At 39.6% G+C, this 21,957-nt stretch overlaps 1 protein-coding gene across 17 annotated transcripts in view; it reads left to right on the top strand.

Moving 5' to 3' along the window:
• PBX1 (PBX homeobox 1) overlaps positions 1 to 21,957 on the top strand; it is a 328,461-nt gene that overhangs the window by 266,369 nt on the left and 40,135 nt on the right. The window lies entirely within an intron of this gene.

Consider the following 21,957-nt stretch of genomic DNA (forward strand, 5'->3'; position numbering starts at 1 on the left):
CTTTTGAGATGGATATAGTGTTATGCAAGGCCTAAAGACCCCATTCCTTAGCCATGGTGAGAGTTAAATTATACCTCCTTAAGTACTTTGTGTTCTCGTATGACAACGGGCAATACTTACTAAGCTTAGAGTAGCTCTAAGAAATGGAGGGAGATTATTCCACTTCTCTGTCCATCAGACATACTTAAAGATCACTTAGCTATCACATTCTTTCCTATCCATTCTCACCGCCACCATCCTATTTCTAGAAATAGTTCATTAGCTAGACTATTGCCATAACTTCCTAATCAATGTTGCTGTCTTTAGTTCCTCCTCTCTCCCACACACCCTCTGAATTTTGTCATTCTTTGCTCAGATATCTATTGCCTACCCAAGCAAGCTCAAACCCTGAATACAACATTCAGGGTCTTTTACATCTGGGCCCAGCCTTCCTGTCCTTCTGCCTCATCCTGCTATCATCAAAATAAGCTCGGGATGCCATTCAGTATGGACAGCTCACCTTTACCTCATTACCCATTTTCCCCCTTACATTTACTCATGTATGCCATCTACACAAATGTCCTTTCATTCCTACATCCCCTCTCCATCCCACCCCACTATCCAAATCACACTTACTCTCAAGCCCAGCTTCTCCTTCGTGTCTTTCTTCTTAGTCCTTCTCCCTACTTAATGACAGACACATATTTTCTTTGCACTATACATATGTGCGCAGAAATTACCTCTGTGTCTTTCACTTCTGCCTATGTGTATGGTCCTAAAATGCATGTACTAGTTGCTCAAAACATGTTCGTTGAATGAATAAATCAGGGAGGAGAAGAAATGATGATACTAGATTAAAAATGCATTTTAATGACCAATAGCCACATCTAGTGTATCGGCTGTAAAGTATCTGGTGAGAATTATTGTTTTAAATGCTTATCCACAAATATACTGGCTTTAAGATCCAAAAATATCCTTAAGTCTTTCTTTTTAGAAAAAGTTTTTCAAACTTTCTGGCTGATGCATATTCTCTGAGAATAAGATTCAAATCAACAGTAAGTATATGAATTTATATGATGATGATATTGCAGAGATAATTATCCTCAGCAGTAGAGTCATTCTTATTATGAATTTTATAAAATTTCTTTCACTCCTCCTGTCCTTAAAGAGTCCCTGTGTTTCTATACTAAAAGAATCCCTGTTAAAAAAAAAAAAAGTATATATATACCTGTTTGTAGGACAGCCATGCATGTAGCAGCATAACATTGTTTGTGGGATAGCTGTGCGTGTAGCAACATATCATTGTTGTAATTGGATTCTCATTGTTGTAATTGCCCTGCCTACTAGATGTGGTACTGGAACCTCCAAGGACAACCTGGGGGAAGGTGGAAGCAACTTGAAATTGGGAAACTTAGGTCCTTCTTGTGACTTTTCTTTTAAGGAGTCACTTCACCTGTGTGTTTTTGCTTCATCTGTAGAGTTTATTAGATAAGCAAACTGAAAGCTCTCTTTCAGCTCAGCAGCTCTAGAATTCTACATTTGTGATCTTTGATTGTTACCGTTAGCTCGAGGGACACCAGACTAAACTGTAGATCATCCCTCCAGAAAACTCTTTCATTAGAGTTAGTAACTTCTATTCTTTCTAGCCGACCCCAGTGTTCAAATTGTATCTTGAAACCCAAATGGGAAGGAAGAAGTGCTCTTGTTACACAAACTTTTCTCTTTGAATTCCTTGGATATTCGTGATAGCAGAAAGCATTATTCTTTAGGGTAAAACTTTTTTTTTTTTTTTTTTTAAGGCAGAGTGTCACTCTGTCACCCAGGCTGGAGTGCAGTGGTGTGATCTCGGCTCACTGCAACCTCTGCCTCCTGAGTTCAAGCGATTCTTGTGCCTCAGCCTCCTGAGTAGCTGGAATTACAGGTGTGCACCACCACGCCCAGCTAATTTTTGTGCTTTTAGTAGAGATAGGATTTCACCATGTTGGCCAGGCTGCTCTCAAACTCCTGACCTCAAGTGATCGTCCTGCCTCAGCCTCTCAAAGTACTGGGATTAGAGGTGTGAGCCACTGCACCCGGCCACTATGTTTAATTGTTTTAAAATGTGGCTTATGGGAATGAATTTACTCCAGCCAGTCTTCGATATAAATAGATACCCCTATGGATTTTTCTTATTCAAAAGGTTTGGTGAAAATGGAAATAAGTGTTAGCACTATCTCTACAAAAGTAACGTGCCATTGACATCAATTTATGGCAGAAAAAAAAATCTCATTAATCTTGCTTTGTAATCATTATAGTAACAGAAAAATAGAGATGAAGCTTTTATCATTGTAAGCTATAATATAGGTGTTTTTGTTTTTTCTTTTCTCCTATGTTAGGTAAGGGGGAGAAAGGAACATTTGCCAAGTAAATAAATAGAATATAAATCATTAGGACAAAAATAGCCTCCTATTTAAATGAACATATTTCAGACATTTGGCTACCACAGGGATACTTAGTAATACTGGCCACATGCCATAATTTTAATTTTTTCTTAACTATTTCTAAGAGACCTCTTTCCACTTAAAGTATATATTAGTAAGATGTTGCCACATGTGGAATTGTAAGGCTAGGAACTGAGGGTAATAATTAAAATTCATATGCAAATCTTTGAAAACTCATGTTAATTATACACAGTTTTAATTCTTCTATTTTACCAAGCTGAATTTGAATTTCAAAGGGATGAAAACATACCCAGATGTGCCCCCCAGTTGGTTGTCTTTGGGTACCTTCTGGTGCTATGACCAGGAACTACTGAACAGCCCCCAGACTGAGGGGTAAAAGAACCAAGGAAAATCGAGAGGTCTGAATGTGGCAGACCAGACTCTTTAGTGTTTGAAGGCAACAGGGATAGAGTAGATTGACAGAAGCTAACAGCCTCACTCTCCTTCATGACAAAACCAATGAGAAACAGAGTAAGTCAGTGCCTTTGCTTCTAATAGGGCCTTTAAACGTAGCACCATAACAAACCTGAGACCAGAAAAGCATTTTATTTCAGCCCACAATGATTGAAGAAACAAAAAATATCCCAGCATTGTGATTTCATGTGTAATCCAATGTTCTTCCCCAGCTGCCAAGTGAAAGCCCTTAAAAGTACAAATGAGGTCAAGTCATTCAATGGCTTATTCATGCATTCATTTATTCATTTGCTTATTCATTCATTCATTCAATCAATCAACATAAGCATCTTTTTTTACCTTGGGGAATGAAGCTACGTCATGGTACATCCAGATCAATTTGGAGAAACTCTGATGTCAGTCAGGGTACATTTTCCCTTTTAGTCTCATTCAGCACTTCGTCTGGGATTGAATTTCCTGTTCGTAGAAGATTAGACCAACGGAACTGACCAACTCTGTAGCCGAAGAGGGGAATTTAGGACCAACCAGCAAAGTTTGAGAAAAGTACCAACCCCAACCAAATAGATATTACCACGGACTTAACAATGTAATAATAAGCATTCTTTTATAGAAACTCCTTCTCTCTTTGTAGAATTGTCACAATGAGTTATGATCTCAAACCTAGTGATATGATCACACTAAACATTATCACATTTAGGCTGTGTGTGTGTGTGTGTATGTACACGTACATTCCACGTTTGCCTGCGTGACTATGAACAAGTCAGTTTCTCTTGATAGGACTCAGTTTTCTGAATTCTAAAGAGGACAGTTGAGCTGGATTTTGTCTAAGGCATCTTCCAATGTCAGTTCTATTTATCAACAATTACTGTTTTTCCATTCCCAAGAAAATGCAAGATTGTGCTCTGGGGAAGATTCTCCACTGTGAGATGACAGTGTATGCCATGTTCCTTTCACTGGAATTGGTGTTTTATAGCATCCTGCCCAGCCTGGCCCACATTTGGTCTGTAGCCATGCTGTCCTCAGGCTGGGATCTGGTTAGTTGTTGCAGACTCAAGTCGGGCCTTCCTTCTGCTCTGTGAAGAAAAATCACAACCTCAAAGGGATAGTTTGTTTTTATGGTTGCTCCTGAAAGTGGCATGGTCCCTCTAGATGTCAGCAAATATTAAGTAATTAAATGACCTGAGTTTAATTGTGGGAAACATGAGCATTGATTGAGCATTGATTTCTGAAGATAGTCTTCTTCTTGCTGAATCTAGCCTCACCCCTTCTTGCCTTTTAGGAAAGAGTTCCATGTTCTTAGACAAGCTTGTTTTCAGATAAAATATTAGACTTCCTTCTTTTTTTTTTTTTTTTTTTTTATGAGACGGAGTTTTGCTCTTGTCACCCAGGCTTTAGTGCAATGGCACGATCTCGGCTCACCGCAACCTCCACCTCCCGGGTTCAAGCGATTCTCCTGCCTCAGCCTTCCAAGTAGCTGGGATTACAGGCATGTGCCACCATGCCTGGCTAATTTTGTATTTTTGGTAGAGATGAGGTTTCTCCATGTTGGTCAGGCTGGTCTTGAACTCCTGACCTCAGGTGATCCACCCGCCTCGGCCTCCCAAAGTGCTGGGATTACAGGCATGAGCCACCACGCCCGGCAAAATATTAGACTTCTTTCTTAGAAAATCCCTTTGTTTTAAGGTAATTTTTAAAAATCCCAATCTCTGGCTACATTTGAGGAAATTTTTTTTCACGTTTCTAAATATGTTTCCATTTGATAATATTAGTAAATAAAAATACCTTATTCCATGAATGTTTGTTGAGATCCTTCTAATGTCCAGTACCAGGAATACACACATTAATGGGACATGGTTCTTGTACTTCATAAAGTCATAGAAAGCAAAAAGAACTGAGAGTTATCTGGTTCAGTTATCTGATTTTCTGAAAGGGAAGAAATATACCAGCCAGTATAGTCAATATTATTTTCAAAAATTTGGTGAATGGCCATTGTAAGGGGTATTTACACATATATAATCATATTCCTATCAACTATAAATATGTGAATTGCTTATAAGCATGACTGACATTTGCTATTCTTACATAGATTTTGTGAGTGACTAGCAAAAGCTGTACTTTGCTTCTAGAACCATGCTGTCCAAGATAACTTCTTGCACTGATGGAAATGTTCTATTTTAGCACTGTCCAATAAGTTAGCCTTTAGCAAAACATGGCTCTTGAGCACTTGAAATATGGCTAGCTCGTTATCCTCAGCAAACTAACACAGGAACAGAAAACCACCACATGTTCTCGCTTATAGGTAGGAGCTGAACAATGAAAACACATGGGCACATGGGGAGAACAACACACACAGGGGCCTGTTGAGGGGAGGGAGAGCATCAAGAAGAATAGCTAATGAATGGGCTTAATACCTAGTTGATGGGTGAAGCAAACCACCATGGCACACATTTACCTATGTAGCAAACCTCTACATCCTGCACATGTACCCCAGAACTTTAAATAAAAGTTTGAAATTAAAAAAAAAAAAAAAAAGAAGTGTTGGGCATGAGGTCCAAAAGAGAATGGATATCAACTAAGTACTGTTAACATACAAGATATGACAATAAAGAATTAATACTGATTAGCTGCTAGATATAAAGATGCATACATTGTAAACAAGCATGTTTTTCAAAATAAACATCTCGAAACTAAAAAAAAAAAGAAATATGGTGTTTGAAAAATAAAATAAATTGTTAATTTTATTTAATTTAAGGTAATTTAAATTTTCAGTAGCCACTTTTGGCCAGTGGCTACCATGCTGACTAGTGAAGTTCTAGATTCTCTGCCGGTTATTTGGTAACTGTAACTTGGTAAAGTAAGTTAAAAGAATAAATGTGATGGCGTGCAAAAGTAATATAAATAAAACTAGAAAATATAATTTAAAATTTTAGAATAGCTAGGAACTATGAAAAGCAAAGTAGGAAGAATTTACTAATCAACTACAAAGCATTAGAGGAATCAAATTGGCAGGAGAATGATAAAATAGCATGTAAATTGTAAAATGAAGGTTAAAATGAAGCCACCAAAGTGGGGTGATGGTGTTAGAGGTGTCACCATGCTGTGAAAATAGAGTAGACTTCCTAACACAAAACATGGAAAAGCATGCTTTCTGCTTAAATCAACCTTTCCAAAAATAAATAGAGCTCTTTATTAAAAATTAACTACATATAAGAAGTTAACTCCGGTTGCATAATAATATGCTTCAAACTATGCAATACTATGGAGAAAGATTTAAAATATGAATATAGAAATACCTACATTTGTTATGGGTTTTTTGAAATAATGTTTAAGTGGGTCAGCCACTAATTCATCCAACCTAATAATTCTTCAGGCCCAAGCAGGACATGTCTTTGAACTCATCTTGAACTCTTTCTTTAAGTCTAAACCCTGTGGGGCTTACATAAGATAGAGGCTTTGTTTCAAGTCTTCCAGGTGACCTAAGCTGGCAGCCTCCCTGTTTCTTCCTCCCTGCCCTGCTAGTCTATTCCAAGTGTGGTCTGCAGATCAACAGCATTACCTGGGAGCTTGTGAGCCATGCAGAATCTCAGGCCCCGCCCAGACCTATTAAATCAGATGCTACAATTTAACCAGATCCCCTGGCAATTGTTAAGCACATTAAGTTTGAGAAGTTCTGCTCTAGTGTGTAAAGTCTACATGCTCTCTAGGGCTTACTGAAGAGAAGGAATTACATAGCTTTATTTGCATTAAGGATACCTTTCAAAATGTTTTCAACATTTTATTTAAAAAATTTTCAAACATGGAAAACTGGAAAGAATTTTACAGTGAAATCAGTATTCTTACCACCTAGATTCTATCATTAATATTTAACTCTACTGGCTTCGTCATATTGTCACCCTTTTATCCTTCTGTGCATCCATCAATCCATCTTGATTTTTTCTTTTCATTCATTTCAAAGTAACAGACAACAGTACGTTTTCTCCTAAGTAAATATCCTGGCACATGTATCATTAACTAGAGTTCAATATTTATTTGCAGTTTTTTCCTCTTCTGGAACAAAATTGTACACGATTAAATATGCAAATCATAACTATCTATTCTCTTGAGGTTTTTTGTTTGTTTTGTTTTTTGAGACGGAGTCTCGCTCTGTCGCCCATGCTAGAGTGCAGTGGCACGATCTCAGCTTACTGCCAACTCCACCTCCCAGGTTCATGCCATTCACCTGCCTCAGCCTCCCTAGTAGCTGGAACTACAGGCGCCCATGACCACACCCGGCTAATTTTTTATATTTTTTAGTAGAGATGGGGTTTCACCGTGTTAGCCAGGATGGTCTAGATCTCCTGACCTCGTAATCCACCCACCTTGGCCTCCCAAAGTGCTGGGTCTCTTGAGTTTTAAGAAATGTAATACACTTGTATATAAATTTCCTACTCTTTGTTTTGTTGTGTCTACCTCATTCCTGTAGTTTGCAAAACAAAATAACAAGGAAATGGAAGGACAGGGCACATAGTTGTCCACAGAATAGTTTGTTCTTTTCCCGGCAGCCAGGGGATCCCTCCCTTCCACCTTCTACCCTCAGTCCCTCATTCTATCTTATAGCCAAGCATTGCTAGAAAGGCCAATTTAAATCAAATGAGATGGTTTATTCTACACTTGTCTCATGTTCTGATATGGTGAGCCTGCCTTTAAAGGCTTGTATTCAACTTATATTCACATTTCAATGAGAAAAGTTTTTGAGATATATAAAAATAGAAACTTTCTAAGAGGTATCAGAAAGTTAAATTACAGTGTGATTACCTCACTATGACATTTTTCCTCTTTTGCCTTTTGCCATTTCTCCCCTTTCTTCTTTCCCTTTATCCAGATAGACCCTTGATCTCCAGTCCTTATGCCAAGTGAAGGGAATTGGCAAGAACCTTCTAGTGAAAGAATTTATGTGACCTGGTGATACACATTTTGGAGGCCGAATGATATGGAAATGAACTCTTAAGAACTCAGTTATGACTGTTCTGTTGTGTATCCTCTCAGGGTAGCATATGGAAGGCTTAAGACTAGTTCATTTCTTTATTAAAATTATATTTGGAAAATTATTTAGACAGCTCTTTCCTGGATCTAGGCTACCCTACACCTTTATTGTGTCATATTTGGTTAACCAGCCTAAATAGTGACCCAGTGATCATACATGAGAGCAGGATTTTAGATCAAGTGTCACTTTGTTGAGAAACGTGTGGTGTTCATTATAACAGAAGGCAAAACTGTTCTAGAATCTAGGTGTGAAGTATCAGTAGAGGTGGATTTTTAAAGTAACTTAAAAGAATAAATGCGGTAGCCTGCAGGGGTGGTATAATAGAAATAAAACTAGAAAATTAAATAGAAAATATAATTTTAAAAATTAGAATAGCAAGGAACTAAGAAAAAGAAAAGTAGGAAGAAAGAATTTACTCATCAACTACAAAGCACGGGAAGAATAAAACTGGCAGGAGAGTGATAACATTGCATGTAAATTATAAAATGAAGGTTAAAAGCAATTAAGGTACACAAGCACTGAAGAGAATAATAAAAACATAAAATAAGCTAGGATGAGTAGTTAAAATAAATAACACCAGCTAAGAAGATACTTACAAAGATTAAAAAACAGATCAAGTAGTAATAAAATAAGGAAGTGGTTTAAGGCAGTAAATTAAAGAACAATTAAAAAAACAATAAGGAGAGAAAATTAACAGGCCAAAATGACACTTAATAATTGTATTAATAGCTAACATTTATTGACTTCTTTCTATGTGGTAGACACTTCGTGTACGTTAACTTATGTAATTCAATTGTATTAAAATAATTAGAAATTTATTTTGGGGGTAAGCACAAAAGAGTTCAGAGAAGGGAAAGCCAGGCATCAGGGCAATAACCGTCCCCTCGCTAAAAAAAAATAAAAATAAATAAAAAATTTTAAAAAACTGAAGGTAAGCAAAATAGATCTGCAGATATCAATTTTCATTCCTTGTCTAATGTGGTGATTTTTGCACTTGAAAAACACCCAGTACCTGCCCTGGTACTTTTCTTTTACTTCCTTTCTAGATCACAGGTTCCTAAAGTATCTAGCATTATAAAATGTACATTCTCTTTCCCTCTTGTCATAGGTAAGATGGACCTTTGTTAGGGGCAACAAAGTTCTCAATCAGTAGAATCCATAGCCCAGAACCTATGGCAGTGGGCAAGCATCTCATAATCCCACTCATCTTACGTGACCAGGCTCAGGCCTGTCTTCTGGAAGTACTTCCTAGTTCTTCCAGACTGTGCCTGTGTACTGCTTAGTACACAGGAGTTGGAATGGGATTTCTTTTCTGACACTTACCTTTCGTTCCTCGCTAGACCATAGAATTCTGAAGAGAAGGATCATAGTTGTATATCCTGTTCCTCAACTCAGGCCTGGTATACAGTAGGTGCTCAATGAATGCTTTTCAAAGTGAGCCTAGTTGAACCTGTTGTCAGTGGGTTTTGTGTGTATGTTTTTTTAACCAGCATTCAGACCGGATTTTCTGCCCGCCTTGAAACCCTGCAAACATGTGTTTTGTATTTCTATTATCCAGACAATTTCTCCCACGAGAAAATGGCTTTGTGTGTGTGTGTGTGTGTGTGTGTGTGTGTATGTGTGTGTGTGTGTGTTTTCTGTTTACCATAGCCTGGTACCCATCTTTTACCTCCAACTTATTTATATTGCATACCCTATAATTTTTATGCCAGAAATATTTTATGGGTGTATGTATACTCTGGGATGGGTATATATGTGTGTGTGTGTGTGTGTGTGTGTGTGTGTGTGTGTGTGTGCGTGTGTATGTATGTATATATTCAGAGCTCAGATGTCTGTTACTGTATTTTCTCTTTTCCATACTTTCTTTGGGGGCAGGTGTTATCTCAGTGGCCTTGAGCTTGATCCATAATTCATTCATTCATTCATTCATTCATTCACTCATTTGTTTAGTAGACATTTTCTTGGGACTTATTATTACCCAGAATTATGTTGGGCATTAAGGCAAAGAAAATGAAAAGGAGATCTAATACCTGATCTTGAGCAACTCTGTCTTGATCTTGCTGTTTAGCCTATTTCCACTGGCCCTATTTTTCTTTCTTTCTTTCTTTCTTTCTTTCCTTTCTTTCTTTATTTTGAGACAGTCTCACTCTGTCACCCAGGCTGGAGTGCAGTGGCACAATCTCGGCTCACTGCAAACTCCACTTCCCGGGTTCAAGTGATTCTCACGCCTCAGCCTCCCAAGTAGCTGGGATTACAGGCATGCGCCACCACGCCCAGCTAATTTTCTTTTTTGTTGTTGTTATGAGACAGAGTCTGGCTCTGTCACCCAGGCTGGAGTGCAGTGGCGCAATCTCGGCCCACCACCAGTTCCGCCTCCGGGGTTCACACCATTCTCCTGCCTCAGCCTTCCCAGTAGCTGGGACTACAGGCGCCCGCCGCCACACCCGGCTAATTTCTCGTATTTTTAATAGAGAGGAGGTTTCACTGTGTTAGCCAGGATGGTCTCAATCTCCTGACCTCGTGATCCGCCCGCTTCGGCCTCCCAAAGTGCTGGGATTACAGGCATGAGCCACCACGGCCAGCCTAATTTTTGTATTTTTTAGTAGAGTTGGGGTTTCACCATGTTGGACAGGCTGGTCTCAAACTCTGGACCTCAGGTGATCCAGCCACCTCAGCCTCCCAAAGTGATGGGAGCCACCACACCCGGCCAGCCCTATTTTTCATGGAAAGGAAAAAACAACTGTTAACACTCTTCACAGGTAATTGTTGTATTTTGAAAAGAGTTATGAAATCACTTGCTGACTTTCTCTTCTCTGGGGAAAAGAGTCTTGAGTTCCCTCAGCCTTTCTTCCTAAGACCTGTAGTTGGCTGCAAATTGCATTGGTTGCTCTTCTCTAACGAGCTCTGGAGATTGGCCACAAAGAACAAAGACATAAGTTAGATATGGACTTTTCTTCAGACACTTTGTTTAAATTTTAAATTTTTTTCTGATTGCAAATTAATATTTAATGTAGAAAATTTGGAGAATGCAGGAAAACTACAAAGAAGAAAATTTACTGTTAACTTTGTGCTCATAGCCTTCTAGCACTTTATTTATAAGTGTATTCTTTATGTGGGTGTAAGAAAGTTACAATTCATTTTACCTACCTATATTACTAAAAATGTGTTATGAATATTTTCCATATCATTAAACATTCTTCTCAAACATAACTTTAAATAACTGCATAGGAAACTGTTATAGGGAAAGTCCACAATATGTTTAATCAATTTATACTATAGAACATTAAGCTATGTTTTGATTTTGGGTTTTGTTTTTTTTTTTACTATTATTAATAACATGGTGGTAAGCTTTGTAGTACAGAAAATTTGATGTACGTTTTCTGTTATTTGCTTGGCTAAATCTCTAAAAATGGAATTACTAGATCAAAGGGTATGCATAAGTTTACAGTCTTTGTGATGTATTGTAAACTTTCTTCTAGGAACTTCTATTAATTTATGGTTCTCACTAACAGTTTCTGGTAGTTTCCATTTCCTCACAACCTCAACTGTTTTTCAGTCTTTGTCAATTATCAAATCATTAAATGGCATCTTGTTTTTATTTTAATTTGCATCCCTTGGGTTACTAGTGCGATTGAACATTTTTTATATGTTTATTGGCCTTTTGTATGTATTCTTGAAATGTTCATCTCTTTTCTTATTGATTTCTAAGAACTCTTACACAATAAGGATATTAATCCTTCTACACTAGGCCAGCATTTAGTAAATAGGGGAAATTCTCTTTCTGAGTGGAAGAGGACTCCTGTGGAATAAGGCCCCAAGTCTCATCCTATTTCTGTCTAAAGTTCTTCAGAGTGAAAGCTGGATTGTTACCCTAGGAAAACTAAAGACACATCTGTACGTGATACCGGTATTGATCTTAAAATAGATTAATTAATTAACCCTACAATCTGAACTAGCTTGACATTTTCTATCTTTCTGATCTATGAAAAATCTCAGGTTGTAAAATAGTGCCCAAGAATTTTCTAAAAGAACCTAGAGATATGTTAGTGAAAAGTTTGTGGGGCGATCTGCCCTAGGCTTAGTATGACCCTAAGCCAAATAAATAAGTCCTTGACTGGCTTATAGCCAGGTTGAAGAGATAACAGCCACATCTATTTAAAAAGCTTTCTTATGACCTTAGCTACACTTAGGTCAAGAAAATGGTATTTTGAGTGACTAGATGTTTTATTTTGGATGCTCGATCAGTCTCCTTGTTTCTTTCACTATCTGTAAGATAACACATTCTTCTAGGTTGTTGAACTTTGACATCTCACCATCATCTGCTCTGCCCATCTTATTCCATAGCAGCACATGTACAGAAAAGCCAAAGCAGACTCCTGAGTCCACAGTACAGGTGGAAGATTTATACTGCAGAAATTCTGGGACTCTTTAAAAGGAAAAAATAAAAATTTCAAAAAATCAAACTCCCTTTCAGTTGGATGAGAATTCCAGAATAAAAGAGGGTGTCCCCCAGCATCCCCTGAATATCTCTAGGGTGGTGTCAAGTGAATTCAAAATTCTTGAGCACATAGATTGTTTTCAAGCTCTTGTTTTCATTTCATCAGTAAATAGAATTTTAAAAACAACAATATCCTCCCATCAGTAGATTTGGCACAATGGACACTAGCACCCCGTTCTTGTACATTCTTGTCAACATTTTCTGTCTGCATCCCCCACCCCCAAGCCCGGGCCTGCTTCCCACTATATCCCCCCCAACCCTTCTGTTAGCTGTAATGACCCTGCAAACACTAAATGGCATTTGAGTGCATTAAGCAGCAAACTCTCTAGTGACATAGCAATTATGGCTCTGAAATAGATTTGGTGCGTCACGGAAGATAAGGGTTTTGAAAGTTTCTGTTGTGATTATAGCCCGTAACTCCCACAAATAATAGGCTTCAAAATAAGAGGCTGCCAACGGAGCCTTTGTGGCTTTGTCTCAGTGATGGCACGTAAATTGCTATTAATGTCCTAAGTGTACTTGAATATGCCAGTCTTTGGGATGTGGAGTTGGCTCAGTGTCTCTCTTTACACGGCATGTCATTGTTGGTCTGATAATCTGGGGTAATTGCTGTCTCTTGGATGGTCAGAAAAGTGTAAGGGATTTAGCTTCCTGTGTGATGGTAAATAGCCTCAAGATTTAGCCCACGAAGGCAGGTTCACACATACTGGCTGTGTGTGTATTTCATGTGTAGCCACCATTCACCGTTAAGATGTGTATACAATCTCTGTGTGTACCCTTAGTAAATAATAGCCTTGTCAACAAAGCCAAAGCAAAATCAAAGGTTATAAAAATGAAATGAAGAATTCAGGGCTGTATATAGTCAGCCAATCAGATAATTTATATTGAGAGTTTAAAAAAGAAAAAGAATACCCTTACTTGAGTTATCTAGGGTGAGCTTTATGAGGAAGCATAACTGCCTTGTCTTACGTAGCTACTCTTTTCTAGCATAAGTAGCATCTGTGTGTCTGTCTATATTCTTTAGGTACTATCAGTACATTCAAAATGTGTATCAGCTCTACGTGAATATAATAAATATAGAAATTATGCATGTTGTCAAATGCTGTTTGTTGATGTGTGGAAGTGTGTTTGTGTTTTGGTTTTTGCAGTTGTGAGGGTAGAGGTTATTTATTCAGATATAAATAGAATTCTCTGCACTAAGACACCTTTGTTAAGCTAAAATCAAGCTGAGCTTACTTTTCTTTGCCAGGAGATCAGGATAGCCTTTGGAAAATTAAGTAAAATCAAACTTCAAGCTTTAGCCTCTTGTATGTTCATTTAGCCTAAGGACTCCTTAAGTCTGTAAGACATGAACATGTTATGTTTAACTGTCCTATTTGTACCTTTAACAGAAATGGGAAAGCAACTCAATCCAAAACCTGGAAATGCACACTATCTCCTATACTGTGTGAGTTATGGAGAGGCTCAACTAAAACCACCCCCTGTGTCTCAGATGCCTTCTATGGCAGTATTAATCCTGAATCTTCACAACAGATTCATTAGAAAAGAATAAAGCTAAGAAGGAGCCAGAGTAGATCTTGATCTCAGAGTTGATGTATTATACAAGCGCACTTTAATAATGTGGCATTAGGATGTTGGCAAGAGGGTACACTATGATGATGCTACAGTTGATGGAATCTTCCAGTTGGTGACTGAGCACCCCTTAGCAGTTAGGGTGCATGCAAGATAAAATTCAAGGTAGTAACTTGTAATGAGGGAGTTTGTTTTCTTACTGTGTGAACGTGGATCAGATATACCATCTTACTCTTAGGTCTTAGAGCAGAACTCTGCCTTGCCAGTGTAAGTTACGCCATATTCACTGGCAAAATGGTGCCACCCATGGTAGAGTCTCAGAAGCATAGCCCTGGAGGAGCAGAGCTTGTCTTGTTCAAAACCAAATTTGGTGAGGTGGACTGTTGCTGAGTAGCAGGAGATACTAGAATCCCTGGACTTTTCTGCGGCCAGTCTTGTGGTTCCTATATTCTAGCATCTTAATAAACAACACAGGGATTCCCAAAGGTAAACTGAAGAGCACGAGTCACCTGCCTTTAGCCGTGAGCATCCCAAGTAGCCGTGCTCTGCATGTGGAGCCCACATATTGTCCCACAGCTCCAGCTTTTGAAAATTGAGATGTCCAAAAAGCAGTAGCAGGCAGTGGATCCTAAGTCTGGCAAATCCTGGGTTCTGAGATCTAGTTTTCTCTCCTGAGAAGTAGGACTAAGAGTTCACACTAGATTTATGAGCCATTATGTATTTGTGATCCAGAGCAAGAGATGTACCTAGAACAATTCCTTATAACTGTGCAGTTATGCTGGGCACCTGCAGCCAAGCCATCCAGTACTCACAGGAATGAGACACCAAGGGAAGGCTTCAAAGGCGTCATTTCTCCATCCATTCCACCAAGTGCTTAACTGAGCAGCTGCTGTGTCAAACATGAGCCTAGTCCTATAATGGCTTGTTGTTGAATGATTTACCATCTCATTGAGGATACATATCAAAGCCCTTCATGTAGCCTGCAAGTCTAAGCATCTCCTCTCTGGTCCTATCTTGCTTCACTCACCACTGTGCTCAGCTCTGTTCCGTTCTTTCTGGCCGCCTTTGAATCCCTTGGAGACTCTGGAAAGGCTTCTCTTTGCCCCACTCTTGACTTGTCCGTTTTCTGTTTACCTTCAGGCTGATTTTCCATAAGCCCAAGTGAGGTCCCTCTTTTGTACTGTCTCCTAGCGCTTATTGCCATCTAGCATTTGTATACATTGTTTTGATAATATAGCAAATGTCTATTTCCTGCAAAACAGTAAACTCCTTGAGAGCAGAAACGAGATTTTTTTAGCTTATTTTATCAACCACTGTTTACCCAGTATGTAGCACAAGTAGCCACTGAGTATGTATTCACGTAATTAAAAACTAAGTGATTACAGCCAAAAACATATGGCGTGCACTTGGAGACTTTAAATGGTAAATAAAAGTTGCACGTCGTTTTAAATGTCAAAATGAGGGATCAGTAAGTCAGTGATATTAGAGGCTAGAGATGTGGGTGATGTGTGCCTTGAAGAAACCTACAAGAAGGAGGTGACTCTCAAGCTGGGCCTTGAAAGATAATATGAATTCGTAGAGACCAGAGGAGATAGACAGGCAAAGGCAAAAAATCCCCTCTCTTGACGTCTCTGTACAGTAGAGGAAGAATTCTCACTTTGACAACGAAAAATTATTTCTTTGCGGCAGCGTAAACTACAGAAGTCTTTGCAGCAAGGATTTCTATTCTCCACCAGGAATGGCCGATTGCACTGCTAATCTTTCTGAACGTAGAAACCTATAAACAAGATCTCAGGGTTCAAGAGGCTTGATGGGAGCCAGACAAGAGAGGTGTGTGGTGGTGTGGCATTGATGTGAAGCCACCAGGGGCTGACCTAGTGGCAGGTGGCAATTAGAGAGGATACTCTAGCAGTCAAAGGACCATGGAAACAGGAATCCTAGAGCCAGCAGCATGAGGAAATCCAAGCAGAGGATTGGCTTCTGGGAAGTATGATGGCAGGTAGTAGTTGGTGAGCTGAGGTTCCAGAGCAACATTCCAATAACAAGAACAAGTCACTTTCTCCGTCTTTAAGGAACTGTAATAAATAGCGGAAAATTAAGCAAAGCTAGGCATAAGCTTGGTAGAGATGGTCTCAACCACAAGAAAGAAATTCCCGTATGAACATACTGATGCAAAATGTCCAAGTAAGACAAGTGGCGAAATTGATTGTGAGTTACCTATGACACCAAACTAGGCCAGAATAAAATTTTTCTGTCTGAGAACACATGTTATTCCCAGATAGGGTTACCAGATTTATCAAATGGAAACACTGCACGGGATATACTTATAAAATTACAATGTAACAGAACAGGGCATCCAGATTTTATCCGGCAATGTCATTCCTAGATCCTAAGAGGGAAGCTGAATCTGAATATGGGTCTCACGCTAGAGAGAGAAAAGACAGGGGCTCAAGGACGCAACAGGCCATTAGGAGACTATGTCTGTCTTGCATTTTTCAATTCCCACTGTGCTCAGCGTGGTAACTGGGATGCAGATGCAGTGTGGGTTGTCTCCCTTCTCCTTGTGCCTTTCTGGAGAACACTCCTTGTTAAGACGGTGTGCTAAGCTGTGGGACTGCAACAGTCAGGTTCCGGTGTCTTTCTCAATTGCTTTCTCTAAACGCAAAACAAAATAGTATAACTATTAATTATCGTTGCTTGTTTGGGATAAGCTATGAAGCACCAAATCTCCCTGATGCCAATTTAGTAAGAGAAACGTTCACCGCCTGAATATTAAAGTTACCCAGAAACTTTGACGGTGCTTCTGCTCTGTCTTTTGAATATTTGTACACAGCTATTTACATATAGTTGGATTGAATTATGGAGGTCAGGGATCTGATGCCACATGTCTCTCCATGCCCATGTTGGGGGATGGATGTCACAGCGCCACTAAGTGTTTCTTTACTTCGTTCTATGCCTCTCCAAGAAACGTTTATCAAATCGGTGATGTGTCAGGCACTGTGGTGGGCACTTTGGAGTAAAAGATAAATCCCACAGCCTTGCTTTTATGGTCAGGTAGGTGAAACCGACATGTGAAGGAACACACGCAATACAGCAGCACATGTGCTATGATAGAGGCACATACATAGAACTGGGGGCCTGCGGGGGGAAGAAACAAAAAATATGGCCAGGGGACAGATGGATGTACAAAGATATTCAAATTCAGTCTTACAAAGCAGCCAAGGTGTGAGTGCAATGTAATTGGAGGAGTGAGGGCACGGCATTCAAGGGGAAAGAAGCAGATATGAGATGGCTGCTGTGTCATGGGAATTCATGGGAATGTAAATACTTGTGTTGATATGGGAAGTAAGCAAGATCAAGGCTGTTGCGGACCTGCTGAGGACATTGAACCTCATCTTGAGGCCAATGAGTAGCCTTTGAAGGTTTCAACAGGGAGATGACATGCACAGAATGACACTTTTGAAAGATAGCTCTGGTGGCAGCTAGAGATAGGACTGGAGGAATACCCAGACCGGACCTGGATCTGTTTTCCACTGTAAAATTCCCCAGGAAATTTTGAATCTTTTGACATCCCTACGGGGGCTTTCCAATAGCGTCTTTTCAAAGTGCTCTCTGTGTAATCTTGGGAAAGTGTTAAGCATATCAGGAAGACATATTTCTTCTAGCTTGATAGAAGAATGATGAATCTAGGATGTGACCTCTACTATGTGAGCTGATGCCCCTGATATATAGTGGCTCTGTGTGTGTTTGCATAGAGAGGGAAAGAGGATGCATCCGTGTCTCTTTGTTTTTCTTCCTGGCCGGCCCCAACAGTGACTGGGTGATTGAGGGGCCGGAGCACGTACAGCTCCTCACCCACGCTGAAGGCATCTCTAGTAATGGCATCTGGCCCATATGCAGATCTAGCTCCACTCTGTGCTGACATCAGCCGGTTTGTGGCACCTCAGCGTATTTCTGGGTTGCAAATGAGAGTTTCTTAGTGCCAGGCTTGCTTGGGCTGTCACATCAGGTGATGAATTCTCTGCATCAACGGTGTGCTGCTAAAGTAAGCGCAGAGGAAGAGTGGGAAAAAGAGGAGATGGGGCAGGTGGTTCTCAGCCCAGCAGCCACTGCTCTGGGCTAAAAGCAGTACTGGATCCACAACAGGGAGGGAGAGCTACTACCTGTGGCCCCCATTCTGGTTCAAGGAGGGTGGTAGAGAAAAGGCAGGGTTTGGGTTGCAATTTTGTGTCGCGTGTCCTGTCAGGAGAAACCACGTGGGTTTTCTCATGTGCCATTGCCCCGTCCTTGGCTCAATAGCTAGCTCCCTCTACCTCCTCAGACAGGCATGTTTTGCATTACCTTTTAGATGAAGTTCTAGCAAAATTTGATGTATAGCAAATTATGTGCCAAATTCTTTAGGGTAGACCATAAACAGTCATTTTTATTCCTGAAATACTTTGTTTCCAAATATCTTTGTGTTTTGAAAATCCAGATTTTCTTATCTTGGGAACCTACTGTATTTTGTCCTAGTTTTATATTCTATGAGCTTCTCTCTTCGTGAGCTCCAGGTTGAGCCTGCTCTGCTGGCTTAGGCTTCACTTGGTAGAATGAAAAGTTACGTTGGGTCACACTTCCCAGGTGTTGCATCACAGGCCACAGAATTACCTATATAAAACTGAGTGCAAATGTAGACACTCTTCCATTAAAATGTTTTTAGCAATTAAAAGGGTACCTTTGGTTTTGCAGATTTTACCTCCCAACCTGTGACCCCTCAGTATGGTTTATGACATTAGCATTTCCAAGAGTGTGTTCATTACAAAGAATTGTTTGCATCAGAATGTAGAGAGGGAAGCTGAGGTGCAGAAAAAAATAAAAATAAAAGTCTGATTTTCCACCCCCCAGCCCCCGCACGGTTGTTAATGAAAGCATCCTCTCCTCTTACTGTGCCCAGAGATAAATAAACACACAAAGGCGGAGTTTCCTACTTAATATTCACCCACAGTGAGGAAGAGGGAAGGAATTGCTCCCCAGGGTTAACGTGGCAGTAAGCGAGGTCAGCTGTTTCCCAAGACGGTGCAGCCTCTGAACGTCTTACATTAAAGCTAGAATGATACAGCTGAAACAGCCGAAGTGATTTACAGGAAACCCGGTTAAGTTGAGTTTGCTCGCAGTTTCTATCTTATGATGGTTTTAGCAGTAACAGCAGCAAATAATATACCATCCTATAAAGCCCCTCTAGAGAAAAGAATTCTTCCACATTCCCCAGCGTGACATGCTTCTTCTAAAAAGTGTTTGTGTTTCTCTAATTTAAACCCTATTGGCTACAATGTCCTAAATTTGGTGAGAAGTGGGAGGTCATAGCTGGCATATCCTGGAACAGGGTGGTCAGCAGTCTCATTTTGCCCAGGCTGTAGACGTCTACTGGGATGTGAGACTTTAGGTACTAACATGGTAAAGTCCTGGGCAAACTGGGATGGAGGGTTTGCCAAATCTGAGGGGGTGTGTGTGTGTGTGTGTGTGTGTGTGTGTGTGTGTATGTGTATCTGTGTGAATGTTTATGGTTGGAGGGGGAGTGGAAAAAAGGAGAGTGAAAGAGGATTTTTTAAATGTATTTCTTTTAGCTAGAAGGTTTTATATATTCTTCACTAGGTCAACTAGAATAATATAATGCTGGTTTTGATATGAGCTTGAAATAATTCCTCTTTCTACCATCTGTGGGTTCTCTGTACTCCCTGACATCTTACACACTGGTCTGAGAAAACAGAACTTTTTAAAGAAAAGAGATCAGATTTTTACTGTTTGAGTTATTTGAGGTCTGGGATGACTCAAGAAGTCTCCCAGAACCTTCTGGGCAATATAGAATGCCTTGTCAATTCCTCTTAATGAAACGCCACAGAACTAATTTTCTTTACTAATGGCTTCATTTTTTGCGCCACTTATTGTTATCTTAATGGAATTATGGCATGGCTAAATGATAGTTAGAGTGGTGATTTGTGAGCAATGTAATAGAACTCCATTGTTCCATGTTCTGTGACATGTATGCTCACTGCTTTCATAAAGCTTCCTTATCTGCTTATTTTATACCAGGTTGATTCTAAGATACATGCCTTTTTTCTCTTTTTACCAGATTTTTTACTCTACTTCATGACATTGTACTTAAAAACTTCTGTCATGTTTTCTTAAATTTCTGTACTGCTGAGTCATTTTTATTCCTGAAACACTGTTTCCAAATATCTTCGTGCTTTGGAAATCCAGATTTTCTTATCTCGGGAACCTGCTGCATTCCCCAGTGTGACATACTTCTTCTAAAAAGTAGAAACCCTACCTTCTGCCCCCACAGATACACTCCTACCTGCCTGTCTGTCTGTCTACCTACCTACCTACCTATCTACCTGTCTATCTACTTATCTATCTATCTAAATATCTATCTGGTAAACATTCACATATAAAAACGAGTAGGAGAAACAGATACCAAAGTAATTATATGTGTAATCAAAGCTGAATAATTTTCCCCAAGTAGTAGAGTTATGGGTGCATGCTGTATATTTTGTTTTTTATGCTTTCTTATTTCCCAAATATTATAGAGTAAGTACATCTTATTTTTATTTTTAAAAATGACATTCAAGGATCTTTTTTGGGAAAAATAAACGTAGCCGCCACTCTTAGCCTAAAATGGCACCAGAATCTATATTCTTGGTTGGGACAGGAGGCTACAATATTATCACCCCCGTGACAGACTTGCATTAGGAATTTGAATTAATTCTGTTCTTGATTCTGGTTATACTACAGAGTCTTTGCCCCCAAAAGTTGGAAAAGCTTTCTGTTATGAAAGAAAGAACTCTTTTCCTCCTCATTGTTCTCCGTCTAATCTCTTCATCACAAACAGCAGGGGAAATGTCCTCCAACAGAGGAAAGGAGTGAGAGAAGAGACTTGACTGGATTAGGAGATGGGAGATTGGAACTTGAGGGCAGTTATTCGCTGACCCGCCATTGGGGAGCACTGTTCTTGACATTGCTCGGGATGCCCTCTTAGTATCCAGAACTGCTTCTCAGTGAGGTGTGAACAAAACCTACCGTGATGCTGAAGTAACTGGTGGAAGCTGCTTTGAATTTAAAGCCTGGCTTTCTGGGAAAATTGGAGCATCATGTGGGTGAGCCAATGATAAAGAAAGCCAAGTGGGTGAAAAGCGCAGAGAAAATGGAGCCTGATTCAAAGGTCTCGAGGCCTGTGTTCTCAGTCATGAACCAGGACACCTGCTTTTCTCTTGCACCTCTGCTCTCTTATGAATAAAATGGGAACGGACATTTCTAGCACCTATCAAGTGCCAGGCACTCTCCAGGTGCCGTGGAGTACGCAAGAGTTGAAGTCGTGGTCCCTCCCGAACAGCAACAATAATACCTGCCCCATCTCCCCCAGATTTTTCAGAGAATAAGAGGATAGTACAATAGAAATCATTTTACCAGAGATGTCTCAGACCTGATCTGTTCAACCTGAACTCCAAAGGAGCACAGTAATTGAAGGGGGGAAAGGCATTTTAGCACATTTATATTTCAATGCTTTAAAACATATAAGCAATCATGAATTATGCATCATGAATTAACCACTATAGCATAGCATTCTTCAACTATTTTAGTGCTGGAATTTTTTTGAGAGGGGTGGTTACTAAACAGATTTTTTTTAGAACGGTTTTAACAGTTTTATTGTTGGGATGCTCCTGGATCTAGAGTCTTATAAAAATGATCTCCAAATATAGATCAAGCCTATACCTTCTCATCTCACCACCTCTCTGGATATATTCACACTGACCAGTCCTTATGGCCTTGGCACCATTGTTGTATCTGTTATAGTCACCTGAATTACCCTCTGTACTTTTCAAAACTCACCTCAAAGAGTGCTCCCTCTATGAAGTATTTCCTGATGTTGCAACAAAATGTGATATTGTTTTCATTTGAAACTTCATAACAATGGGACTCTACCATTTATTAGGTTCTGCCTTGATTTATAGTTC

This window comes from Macaca fascicularis, chromosome 1, assembly GCF_037993035.2.
Source record: "Macaca fascicularis isolate 582-1 chromosome 1, T2T-MFA8v1.1".
Lineage (NCBI taxonomy): Eukaryota > Metazoa > Chordata > Mammalia > Primates > Cercopithecidae > Macaca > Macaca fascicularis.